The 12,794-nt window shown below is 48.6% G+C and overlaps 1 long non-coding RNA gene across 1 annotated transcript in view; it reads right to left on the bottom strand.

Moving 5' to 3' along the window:
* LOC132402673 (uncharacterized) overlaps window positions 1-8,324 on the bottom strand; it is a 28,941-nt gene extending 20,617 nt beyond the window's left edge. Inside the window, exons 1-2 of the long non-coding RNA XR_009515037.1 lie at window positions 7,286-8,324; window positions 6,540-6,638 (exon numbers count right to left, since the gene is read on the bottom strand). This is a non-coding gene — a long non-coding RNA (uncharacterized LOC132402673). The remainder of the gene's footprint in view (window positions 1-6,539; window positions 6,639-7,285) is intronic.
* Between the last annotated feature and the right edge of the window lie 4,470 nt (window positions 8,325-12,794).

The following is a 12,794-nucleotide window of genomic DNA, read 5'->3' as shown; positions in this document are numbered from 1 at the left end:
ACATACAGGAGATTGTCTAGCTGGAACGTACAGGAGATTGACTAGCTGGAACATACAGGAGGTTGACTAGCTGGAACATACAGGAGATTGACTAGCTGGAACAGACAGGGGGTTGACTAGCTGGAACATACAGGAGATTGACTAGCTGAAACGTCCGCGAGGTTGACTAGCTGGAATGTTAAGGAGATTGACTAGCTGGAACATACAGGAGGTCGACAAGCTGGAACGTACTGGAGATTGACTAGCTGGAAAAAGTGGAGATTGACTAGCTGGAACGTATGGGAGGTTGACTAGCTGGAAAGTACAGGACATTGAGTAGCTGGAACTTACTGGAGATTGACTAGCTGGAACGTACAGGAGATTGACTAGCTGGAACATGCAGGAGATTTACTAGCTGGAACGTACAGGAGATTGACTAGCTGGAACATACCTGAGGTTGACCAGCTGGAAAGTACAGGACATTGAGTAGCTGGAACTTACTGGAGATTGACTAGCTGGAACGTACAGGAGGTTGACTAGCTGGAACATACAGGAGATTGAGTAGCTGGAACATGCAGGAGATTGACTATCTGGAACATACAGGAGGTTGACTAGCTGGAACATGCAGGAGATTGACTAGCTGGAACATACAGGAGATTGACTAGCTGGAACATACAGGTTGACTAGCTGGAACATACAGGAGATTGACTAGCTGGAACATACAGGAGATTGACTAGCTGGAACATACAGGAGTTTGACTAGCTGGAACATACAGGAGATTGACTAGCTGGAACAGACAGGAGGTTGACTAGCTGGAACATACAGGAGATTGACTAGCTGAAACGTCCGGGAGGTTGACTACCTGGAACGTTAAGGAGATTGACTAGCTGGAACGTACAGGACATTGACTAGCTGGAACATACAGGAGGTTGACTAGCTGGAACCTACACGAGATTGACTAGCTGGAACGTACAGGAGATTGACTAGTTGGAACGTACGGGAGGTTGACGAGCTGGAACATAAGGGAGATTGACCAGCTGGAAATACAGGAGGTTGACTGTTGGAATGTACAGGAGGTTCACTAGCTGGAACTTATGGGAGGATGACTAACTGTGCATGATCAGCCATGATCACAGTGAATGGCGGTGCTGGCAAGAAGGGCCGAATTGCCTACTCCTGCACCTACTGTGTATTGTCTATTGACTATTGACTAGCTGAAAGGTACACGAGGATGACAAGCTGGAACATACAGGAGATTGACTAGCTGGAACGTACGGGAAATAGACTAGCTGGCACATCCAGGATATTGACCAGCTGGCACGTACCGGAGATTGACTAGCTGGAATGTACAAGTGGTTGACGAGCTGGAACAGACAGCAGTTTCACTAGCTGGAACGTACAGGAGATTGACTAGCTGGACCATACAGGAGATTGACTAGCTGGAACGTACAGGAGGTTGACTAGCTGGAACATACAGGAGATTGACTAGCTGGAAAGTACGGGAGGTTGACTAGCTGGAACATACAGGAGATTGACTAGCTGGAACGTCCAGGACATTGACTAGCTGGAACATACAGGAGGTTGTCTAGCTGGAACATACAGGAGGTTGACTAGCTGGAACATACAGGAGGTTGACTAGCTGGAACATACAGGAGATTGACTAGCTGGAACATGCAGGAGATTGACAAGCTGGAATGTACAGGAGCTTGACTCACTGGAACATACAGGAGATTGACTAGCTGGAACTTATGGGAGATTGACTAGCTGGAAAGTACGGGAGGTTGACTAGCTGGAACATACAGGAGATTGACTAGCTGGAACGTACCGGAGGATGACTGGCTGGAACGAACAGGAGATTGACTAGCTGGAATAAGCAGGAAGTTGACTAGCTGGAATGTACAGGAGAATGACTAGCTGGAACGTACAGGAAGTTGACTAGCTGGAACATACAGGAGATTGACTAGCTGAAACATCCGCGAGGTTGACTAGCTGGAACGTTAAGGAGATTGACTAGCTGGAACATACAGGAGGTCGACAAGCTGGAACGTACTGGAGATTGACTAGCTGGAAAAAGCAGGAGATTGACTAGCTGGAACGTTCAGGATATTGACTAGCTGGAACGTACGGGAGGTTGACTAGCTGGAAAGTACAGGACATTGAGTAGCTGGAACTTACTGGAGATTGACTAGCTGGAACGTACAGGAGATTGACTAGCTGGAACATGCAGGAGATTTACTAGCTGGAACGTACAGGAGATTGACTAGCTGGAACATACCTGAGGTTGACCAGCTGGAAAGTACAGGACATTGAGTAGCTGGAACTTACTGGAGATTGACTAGCTGGAACATACAGGAGATTGACTAGCTGGAACGAGCAGGAGATTTACTAGCTGGAACGTACAGGAGGTTGACTAGCTGGAACATACAGGTTGACTAGCTGGAACATACAGGAGATTGACTAGCTGGAACATACAGGAGATTGACTAGCTGGAACTTATGGGAGATTGACTAGCTGGAAAGTACGGGAGGTTGACTAGCTGGAACGTACAGGAGGTTGACTAGCTGGAACATACAGGAGATTGACCAGCTGGAACATACAGGAGATTGACTAGCTGGAACATACAGGTTGACTAGCTGGAACATACAGGAGATTGACTAGCTGGAACATACAGGAGATTGACTAGCTGGAACATACAGGAGTTTGACTAGCTGGAACATACAGGAGATTGACTAGCTGGAACAGACAGGAGGTTGACTAGCTGGAACATACAGGAGATTGACTAGCTGAAACGTACAGGACATTGACTAGCTGGAACATACAGGAGGTTGACTAGCTGGAACCTACACGAGATTGACTAGCTGGAACGTACAGGAGATTGACTAGTTGGAACGTACGGGAGGTTGACGAGCTGGAACATAAGGGAGATTGACCAGCTGGAAATACAGGAGGTTGACTATTGGAATGTACAGGAGGTTCACTAGCTGGAACTTACGGGAGGATGACTAACTGTGTATGATCAGCCATGATCACAGTGAATGGCGGTGCTGGCAAGAAGGGCCGAATTGCCTACTCCTGCACCTACTGTGTATTGTCTATTGACTATTGACTAGCTGAAAGGTACACGAGGATGACAAGCTGGAACATACAGGAGATTGACTAGCTGGAACGTACGGGAAATAGACTAGCTGGCACATCCAGGATATTGACCAGCTGGCACGTACCGGAGATTGACTAGCTGGAATGTACAAGTGGTTGACGAGCTGGAACAGACAGCAGTTTCACTAGCTGGAACGTACAGGAGATTGACTAGCTGGACCATACAGGAGATTGACTAGCTGGAAAATACGGGAGATTGACTAGCTGGAACGTACAAGAGGTTGACGAGCTGGAACGTACAAGAGGTTGACGAGCTGGAACATACAGGAGTTTGACTAGCTGGAATGTACAGGAGATTGACTAGCTGGAACGTACAGGAAGTTGACTAGCTGGAATGTACAGGAAGTTGACTAGCTGGAACGTACAGGAGATTGACTAGCTGGAACGTACAGGAGGTTGACTAGCTGGAACATACAGGAGATTGACTAGCTGGAAAGTACGGGAGGTTGACTAGCTGGAACATACAGGAGATTGACTAGCTGGAACGTCCAGGACATTGACTAGCTGGAACATACAGGAGGTTGACTAGCTGGAACATGCAGGAGATTGACTAGCTGGAATGTACAGGAGCTTGACTCGCTGGAACATACAGGAGATTGACTAGCTGGAACTTATTGGAGATTGACTAGCTGGAAAGTACGGGAGGTTGACTAGCTGGAACATACAGGAGATTGACTAGCTGGAACGTCCAGGACATTGACTAGCTGGAACATACAGGAGGTTGTCTAGCTGGAACATACAGAAGGTTGACTAGCTGGAACTTACAGGAGGTTGACTGGCTGGAACATACAGGAGATTGACTAGCTGGAACATGCAGGAGATTGACAAGCTGGAATGTACAGGAGCTTGACTCGCTGGAACATACAGGAGATTGACTAGCTGGAACTTATGGGAGCTTGACTAGCTGGAACGTTAAAGAGATTGACTAGCTGGAACGAACAGGAGATTGACTAGCTGGAAGGTAGCGGAGATTGACTAGCTGGAACGTACGGGAGGTTGACGAGCTGGAAGGTACGGGAGGTTGACTAGCTGGAACGTACAGGAGATTGACTAGCTGGAACGTACAGGAGATCGACTGGCTGGAACATACACGAGATTGACTCGCTGGAATGAACAGGAGATTGACTAGCTGGAAGGTAGCGGAGATTGACTAGCTGGAACGTACGGGAGGTTGACGAGCTGGAAGGTACGGGAGATTGACTAGCTGGAACGTACATGAGATTGACTAGCTGGAACGTACAAAAATTGACTGGCTGGAACATACATGAGATTGACTAGCTGAAATGGACAGGAGATTGACTAGCTGGAACGTACAGGAGATTGACTAGTTGGAACGTACGGGAGGTTGACTAGCTGGAACGTAAGGGAGATTGACTAGCTGGAAATACAGGAGGTTGACTGTTGGAATGTACAGGAGGTTTACTAGCTGGAACTTACGGGAGGATGACTAACTGTGTATGATCAGCCATGATCACAGTGAATGGCGGTGCTGGCAAGAAGGGCCGAATTGCCTACTCCTGCACCTACTGTCTATTGTCTACTGTCTATTGACTAGCTGAAAGGTACACGAGGATGACAAGCTGGAACATACAGGAGATTGACTAGCTGGAACGTACGGGAAATAGACTAGCTGGCACATCCAGGATATTGACCAGCTGGCACGTACCGGAGATTGACTAGCTGGAACGTACAAATGGTTGACCAGCTTGAACATACATGAGTTTGACTAGCTGGAACGTACAGGAGATTGACTAGATGGACTATACAGGAGATTGAATAGCTGGAACATACGGGAGGTTGACTAGCTGGAACGTACAGGACATTGAGTAGCTGGAACGTACAGGAGATTGACTAGCTGGAGCATACAGGAGATTGACTAGCTGGAATGTAGAGGAGATTGACTAGCTGGAACATGCAGGAGATTGACTAGCTGGAACGTACAGGAGATTGACTAGCTGGAACATGCAGGAGGTTGACTAGCTGGAACGTACAGGAGATTGACTAGCTGGAACATGCAGGAGATTGACTAGCTGGAACGTAGAGGAGATTGACTAGCTGGAACATACAGGATGTTGACTAGCTGGAACGTACGGGAGGTTCACTAGCTGGATCGTACAGGAGATTGACTAGCTGGAATGTGCAGGAGATTGACTAGCTGGAATGTACGGCAGATTGACTAGCTGACACAAACAGGAGGTTGAATAGCTGGAATATACAGCAGATTGACTAGCTGGAATGTACGGCAGATTGACTAGCTGTAACGTACAGGAGATTGACTAGCTGTAACGTACAGGAGATTGACTAGCTGGAACGTACGGGAGTTTGACTATCTGGAACTTAAGGGAGATTGACTAGCTGGAACGTAAGGGAGATTGACTTGCTGGAAATACAGGGGGTTGACTGTTGGAATGTACAGGAGGTTGACTAGCTGGAACTTACGGGAGGATGACTAACTGTGTATGATCAGCCATGATCACAGTGAATGGCGGTGCTGGCAAGAAGGGCCGAATTGCCTACTCCTACACCTACTGTCTATTGACTAGCTGAAAGGTACACGAGGATGACAAGCTGGAACATACGGGAGATTGACTAGCTGGAACATACAGGAGGTTGTCTAGCTGGAACATACAGGAGTTTGACTAGCTGGAACATACAGGAGATTGACTAGCTGGAACGTACAGGAGATTGACTAGCTGGAACATACAGGAGATTGACTAGCTGGAACGTACCGGAGGTTGACTGGCTGGAACGAACAGGAGATTGACTAGCTGGAATAAGCAGGAAGTTGACTAGCTGGAACGTACAGGAGAATGACTAGCTGGAACGTACAGGAAGTTGACTAGCTGGAATGTACAAGAGTTTGACTAGCTGGAACATACAGGAGATTGACTAGCTGGAAAGTACGGGAGGTTGACTAGCTGGAGCATACAGGAGGTTGACTAGCTGGAACATACAGGAGATTGACTAGTTGGAATGTACAGGAGATTGACTAGCTGGAACATACAGGAGGTTGACTAGCTGGAACATACAGGAGATTGACTAGCTGGAACAGACAGGGGGTTGACTAGCTGGAACATACAGGAGATTGACTAGCTGAAACGTCCGCGAGGTTGACTAGCTGGAACGTTAAGGAGATTGACTAGCTGGAACATACAGGAGGTCGGCAAGCTGGAACGTACTGGAGATTGACTAGCTGGAAAAAGCAGGAGATTGACTAGCTGGAACGTTCAGGATATTGACTAGCTGGAACGTACGGGAGGTTGACTAGCTGGAAAGTACAGGACATTGAGTAGCTGGAACTTACTGGAGATTGTCTAGCTGGAACGTACAGGAGATTGACTAGCTGGAACATGCAGGAGATTTACTAGCTGGAACGTACAGGAGATTGACTAGCTGGAACATACCTGAGGTTGACCAGCTGGAACGTACAGGAGATTGACTAGCTGGAACATGGGTGAAGATATTGTTGTACCTCCATTTATTTTCTGATCCGTAGGATTCTTCTGGGTGTCAGAAATGATGAGTAGTGTTAATTCTAAGTTTTCAGTTATTTTCACATACAAACAAATAAATGGTTGAGAAACAATGTGGTGAGGAGAATGGATACAAAGATGGAAAAGACGCCTCTAAAAAACTATTAATTTCATAATAATGTAAAGGAAAATTCCTTACATAGGAATGAACTAGTTAATGGGCTACATCGTTATAAAACTTACATCATGTGGATAACGGTCTAATACGTAGCCAATGAAAAATGAAAATGGAGAAAAACTGTTAGTTTATTTGCTATACCGCTCTCTGCCAGTGAGTGGGGATGAACCACCAAATACATTGTAAAATACAGTATGCAAGTTTGTTGATAATGTCAAATCTTATAAAAATAATATCTGTAACCCTCAGGTTTGGCTCGTGGCTTAATCTAGTGGAAGACAACCTTTGGCCCGGCCAAACCTGAGAAATTCTGATTGTGTGGGTGCTGCGTGATTTGTCCCGTTACAAATCAGTACCACAAAATAACAAACAGTACACAATATGCAATTAAATGATTGAGCTTTATCATTCTTAATTTGACAATAGGGTTAGTAAAGAAAACAAAAAGAAAAGGGGCCCATTCTCATGAAACAGCGTAATGCGCAACATTGGAGCTCACAGTTTTCCCGTCCGTTCATTCTCTATCGATTTTCTCCCAAGGCGTCAACTCTCAATCCCATTCCAAGTCCGTTCTGTCCAGCAGTCTACGACTTCCCTGTTCTGGCATCTTCTCTCTCATGTTCTATCGAACAAAGGTCCGCAAAACCTTTGCTCTCGGGCATACAAGAAAGAAAAACAGTCCACTCATTGGACAGCGCACATTCGAAAGCCCCCGTTATCTCTAGACATAACCCAAACACTGCGCTGCTGAGAAACCATTACATTAGCAGGGAAACCTTTCCCAGGTCATTACACTCTTCCCCCCACCGAATTTAGTCATGTCCTCATGACTTTGAGATAATTTGCCAACCCTTCCTGCGAAACACCAAGTCCAATCCAGGTGTAAAAGGCAGTGACCTAGCTCACCAAAATAGTAGGGGTCACACTCTGTTCCCTTGGTGCTACATAGGCCAGCCTAGCCGGTGGTCTCCTCATTCTCTGAGACCTCTCTTCCTCTTGACCTAACTGTTCAGGTTCCGACACTATTGGGGATACTTCTGGTCTACCTGGCGAGGGCTCCCCTGGCCTATTACTCATGCCCACCTGCAACTCGCTCCCCTCTGTCCTGTAGCCAAGCCCCGCTTCATCCCTCGCAGGGTCCCACTGCAACCTGGGTTGTCCAGAGATAGCACCCCCAATTTCACTTGACCCAATGGGAGAAGGGCCCAGGAGTCGCTTCCTCAATCAGTGGGGTGTTGGCAAAAGGCAGCATATACCACACATCCAGGTCCTCATCCTCCGAATCAGTATCCCTCTCAGGGGTGGGGGCCGGCTTAACCTCCCCTGCTGTTGGCCCTGTGGTCGCCCTGCATTTCCGCAGAGTCCTCTTACTAGGTGTAGACTCCAGGTCTGGCTCTGGGTCCACCTGCACCTCTAGTCCCAGAGGCAGCAGGTGGTTCTGATGGAGAATCTTGACAGGCCCACTCCCATCCTCTGGTTTCACCCAGAAAACTGGTAGGTTTGGCATCTGACTCTCCACCACATGGGGCGTAGCTGCCCAGTGGTCAGCCAACTTATGTTTCCCAGGTAGCCCCAAATTCCTGATGAGGATTCGATCTCCCGGCAGGAGTTGGGAGAACCGCACCTTTTGATCGTACCTCCTCTTATTCCCTTGATTCGGCCTGGTAGCCGCTACCCCAACTAATTCATGAGCCCTTTTCAGCTCTCTTCTCATATCAGACACATACTTCACATAAGTCTTCAGTGGTAAGTCACCCTCGTCTGACCCAAAACAAAGGTCAATGGGCAACCTCGCCTCAAACCCAAACATCAGATAGAACATAGAAAACCTACAGCACAATACAGGCCCTTCGGCCCACAAAGCTGTGCCAAACATGTCCCTACCTTAGAACTAACTAGGCTTACCCATAGCTCTCTATTTTCCTAAGCTCCATGTACCTATCCAGGAGCTTCTTAGTATGGCAAGTACCCGATAGCTTCATTTCGGTTACAGTTGTAACTGTGGACCAGGTGTCCAGTATGTTGACTCCATCTGCTCTTCTTGCTGAGCTCTAGGGTTCCAAGCATGTCTAGCGAGGTCCAATTAAACCTCTCAGGCTGGGGATCACCCTGTGGATACTAGGGCATGGTCCTCGACTTCTCCACTCCAAGTATGATCAGTTACTCATGATTGAGTCTGCTCTCGAAATCCAGTTCCTGATCACTATGTATCCACCTGGGAAGGCCATAATAAACAAAATACTTCTCTCATAACACCGTGGATGTCCTCTGGTCCTTGGTAGGGAAAGCCTGAGTATATCTGGTGAAGTGGTCCATGGTGACTAAGACATTCGCCGTGTTGCTGGCATCGGGTTCTGTGGACAGGAAATCCATACACACCAGGTCCAGGGGCCCTGTGCTCTGCAAGTGGGGCAAAGGAGCTGCCTGCACTGGCAGTGTCTTCCGGTGTATGCAGCGAATGCATGACTTGCAGTTTTCTTCGACCTCTGACTTCATCCGGGGCCAGTAAAACCAGTCTTTGAGCAATCCACAGGTCTTGTCCACCCCCAAATGTCCAGAATCATCATGAAGTGATTTGAACACAGCCCTCTTATACTCTCCTGCAGAACCAGCTGGGGATGACGTGACCTGGTATAAGATCTGGTTCTTCAACTCCAACTGAGGCCATTCTCGCAGTAACGGAGGCACTGATGCATCTTTCGTCTTCTCCACCTGAGCCATGTCTCCCTTTTTGACCGCTGACCAAATGGTACTGATGCCCGGGTCATGTTGCCGAGCAGCTGCCGCTTCCCCCGAGCTCAATTCCGGCAGCTGGTTTGTCTTCAGAGCAGTCAGTACACTTGGGGAATGGCGTAATCAGAAGCCCCCAATTGATCCACCTCTCGCTCCTGCCCCTCCTTTCCCTCTGCCTTCAGTGTGATGGCAAACTGACGCATAGACTTTACCCCCAGGGCAGGAACACTCTCCGACTCCTCATCCCTGTCCAGTCCCTCATGTACCTGTCGGGATAAAACATCCACATCAATGTTCCAGCTCCCCAGCCGGTACTTCAGGCTGAAATCATAGGCAGACAACACCACTCACCACCGATGGCCTGTGGCATCCTGTTCTGTTGAGGTCAGGGTATAAGTTAGGGAGCTGTTGTCTGTCCTCACCTCAAACTTGGCCCCGTAGAGGTAGTGTCTCAGCTTATCCACCACCGTCCATTTCAACGCCAGCAATTCCAATTTGTGCGTGGGATAGCTTTTCTCGGAGGGCGACAGATTCCAGCTGACAAACACAGCAGGTCTCAACCTGGTGCTCTGACCCTGATACAGGACACCCCCTAACCCCTCTCAGCTGGCAGTACATACGGTCCACAAAATCCAGCACAGGTGCCTATGTAAGCAGCTCCTTCAGCGACTGAAAGGGCTCCTCACATTTTGCACCCCACCTCGGTCACCCGGACAGTGTGACGTGTGCTCTTGGAACAACCCACTTCAAACTTGTCAGTGCAAAAGACACCTTCCAGTCTCAACATCTTCTCCACCAACCTCCTCTTCTGACCTGCAGGAACCGGGGAGTCCCTGAAGTGGGATGACTCAGTGGGGAGCTTTCCCCCCTTTTCCAATAGCTTCTCCCCAGCTTGTGTCACAGGGACACTAGACATTACTGTAACTGGGAACAGTTGCACCGGGGCATCCCCCGCTTGAAGGTGACCTCCCTCTACGTAGTGTTCCTGACGATCACTGCCATCCAGCTCACCTGCAGTTCAGGACTCACCAGTACCCCAGCAGGAAATCCCAACTTCCCCTCGTGGTCTTCTGGGAACGTCCACTAGGAGGGCCTCGCCCTCAGGCATTCCCGGAAATTCGGGGCTCCCCATCGGTTTCACTACTTCCCCGGGCCGTAACACCCAATGCAGCCATGCGCTTCCTCAAAAGCAGACCAGAACACTGAGCGCACTGACAACGTTCCCAGACAGCTCACGCCAGCCTTCTCCTTGCAGGCCCCCATGAGCCTCCTCACAAGAGGGGTGTTGGTCCCCCCCAGAATTGAAACGTCGCCCTTCTCAACGGGGTCTGGACAAAGCAGCATTAATGTATCAGGGACCTCAGCCACCCCCACAATGGCCTCCGAGAACAGCTTCACTGACAAATAACCATCGTATGGATGATCACCAGCACTGAGACCCCAGATCTCCGGTGCACTGAATGGTGTCAGTGTTAAATGCGTCAGATACCGGTTGTAAAACGAATGGTACAACAATGTGACCTGCGACCAGGTATTGAGTACGGCTTTAGCATAAATACCCTCTATCCATAGTGACACATTGGAGCATGGTCCACCAAGCCTTCAGAAACAGGGCCTATGGCTTTCGGGAGTTCCCTGGTATATTGCTGGGAACGTGTTCCCCCAGAGACACCAGGCCATTCCCTCACTGGGTCTACGTAAGTTTTCCAAATGACCCTCTTTGCATAGGTACCAGGGGGCTCACTCCCCTAGCATGACACTGGCTGCTAGCAGCCCTCCGCATTGTTCGTCCCCTTAGGGGTCACACTCGCCGATAACAGCCCAGACATCTCAGTTCTCAACTCTGCCACAATCTCCTCTACCGCTCCCCGGGGCAGGCTATCCATGGTCACTTCACCGCAGGGGACCCCTACTGAGGACTGACAGAGCCCACCCACGCCTCCGACGCATTCTCCTGTTCCCGTACCTCTCTGATCAGCTCAACAGAAGAGACAGGCGTGTCTCCTTTTAATAAAAAGAGCGGGCTGTTGGAAGTCATCCACAGGAAGGGTCAGGTCAATTCCAGGCATGTATAATATCCGAACGGTTTTGTACTCTTTTATATTCAGGAACAATTATTACCCTACAACCATCCGATTCCTGAACTGGCGTGGATAACTGAACTCTGAACTCATTCCACAATTACTTTCGAGAATTCTACAACTCGTGTTCTCAGTATTATTTATTTATATTTGGTCAATTTGTCTTCTTTTGCACATTGGTTCTTTGCCAGTCTGTATTGATGCACAGTCTATCATGAGTTCTACTCTCTATCTTTACACCTGCAAGGAACTGAATCTGAAGGTGGCGTGTGGTGACATGCATGTACTTAGATTATAAACTCATTTTGACTCTCAGCCTCTTTCTACTTTTGATAGGGGTCCAAAGCGAAATATGAGCATTCACCTCCTACTTAAACACTTTGCACTGGTTCCAATAAAGAAGGCAGCTACTGCCAGCAAAGCTGTGTGGAGAGCAACTATCCCGGACTTAACATGCCTTCAGAGCAAGTTATTGTTTGGAGTCAGCTCGGTAGTGGCACTTCCTTTCTGACCTAGTGTTAATTCTTTTCCTAAGGACCAAAGGGATGAGTTCATGCTAGGTATTTATTTATTCAGATACCGCAAGGAGTGGGCCCTTCCGGCCCTTTCAGCCAAGCTGCCTGGCAACCCTGATTCACCCCGAACCTAATCATGGGACAACCTACAATGAGCAACTAACCTACCCACCAGTAGGTGGGAGGAAACCAGATCACCCAGTGTAAACCCACATGGGTAAGGGGAGAACGTACAAACTCCTTACAGGCAGTGCCGGGAATTGAACCAGGGTTGGTGGTACTGTAAAGCATTCTGCTAAGCACTGTGCTACTGTGCCGCCCTCCCAGAGTAAACCCATCAGTCCCACTTGCCTAAATATTGTTTGGAACCTGAGATCTCTGACGTGCGCATCAACTCCCTCCGGATTCTCTTGCTATTCATCTCCACTAGTGGCTTTTAGATGTGCTAATTAACTTGCTAACTCAAGCAAGATGCAGGAGGGAAATGGAGTACTCGGGGGAAACCCACGCAGCCGTCAGGAGAATGGGCAAACAGCGTACAGACTGCTTTGGAGGTCAGGGCTGACTGCTCTGTGTTAAGGCGCCACAGTAGTGTTGCGGTTAGCGCAAAGCCTTACAGGGCCAGTGATCACTGATCGGAGCTCACTGCTGTCTGTTAGGAGTTTGTACCATAAGACCA

The sequence above is a fragment of the Hypanus sabinus genome, chromosome 12 (assembly GCF_030144855.1).
Source record: "Hypanus sabinus isolate sHypSab1 chromosome 12, sHypSab1.hap1, whole genome shotgun sequence".
Classification (NCBI taxonomy): Eukaryota; Metazoa; Chordata; class Chondrichthyes; order Myliobatiformes; family Dasyatidae; genus Hypanus; species Hypanus sabinus.
The sequence above is the reverse complement of the archived record's forward strand: the minus strand, read 5'-3'. Positions and strand labels throughout refer to the sequence as shown.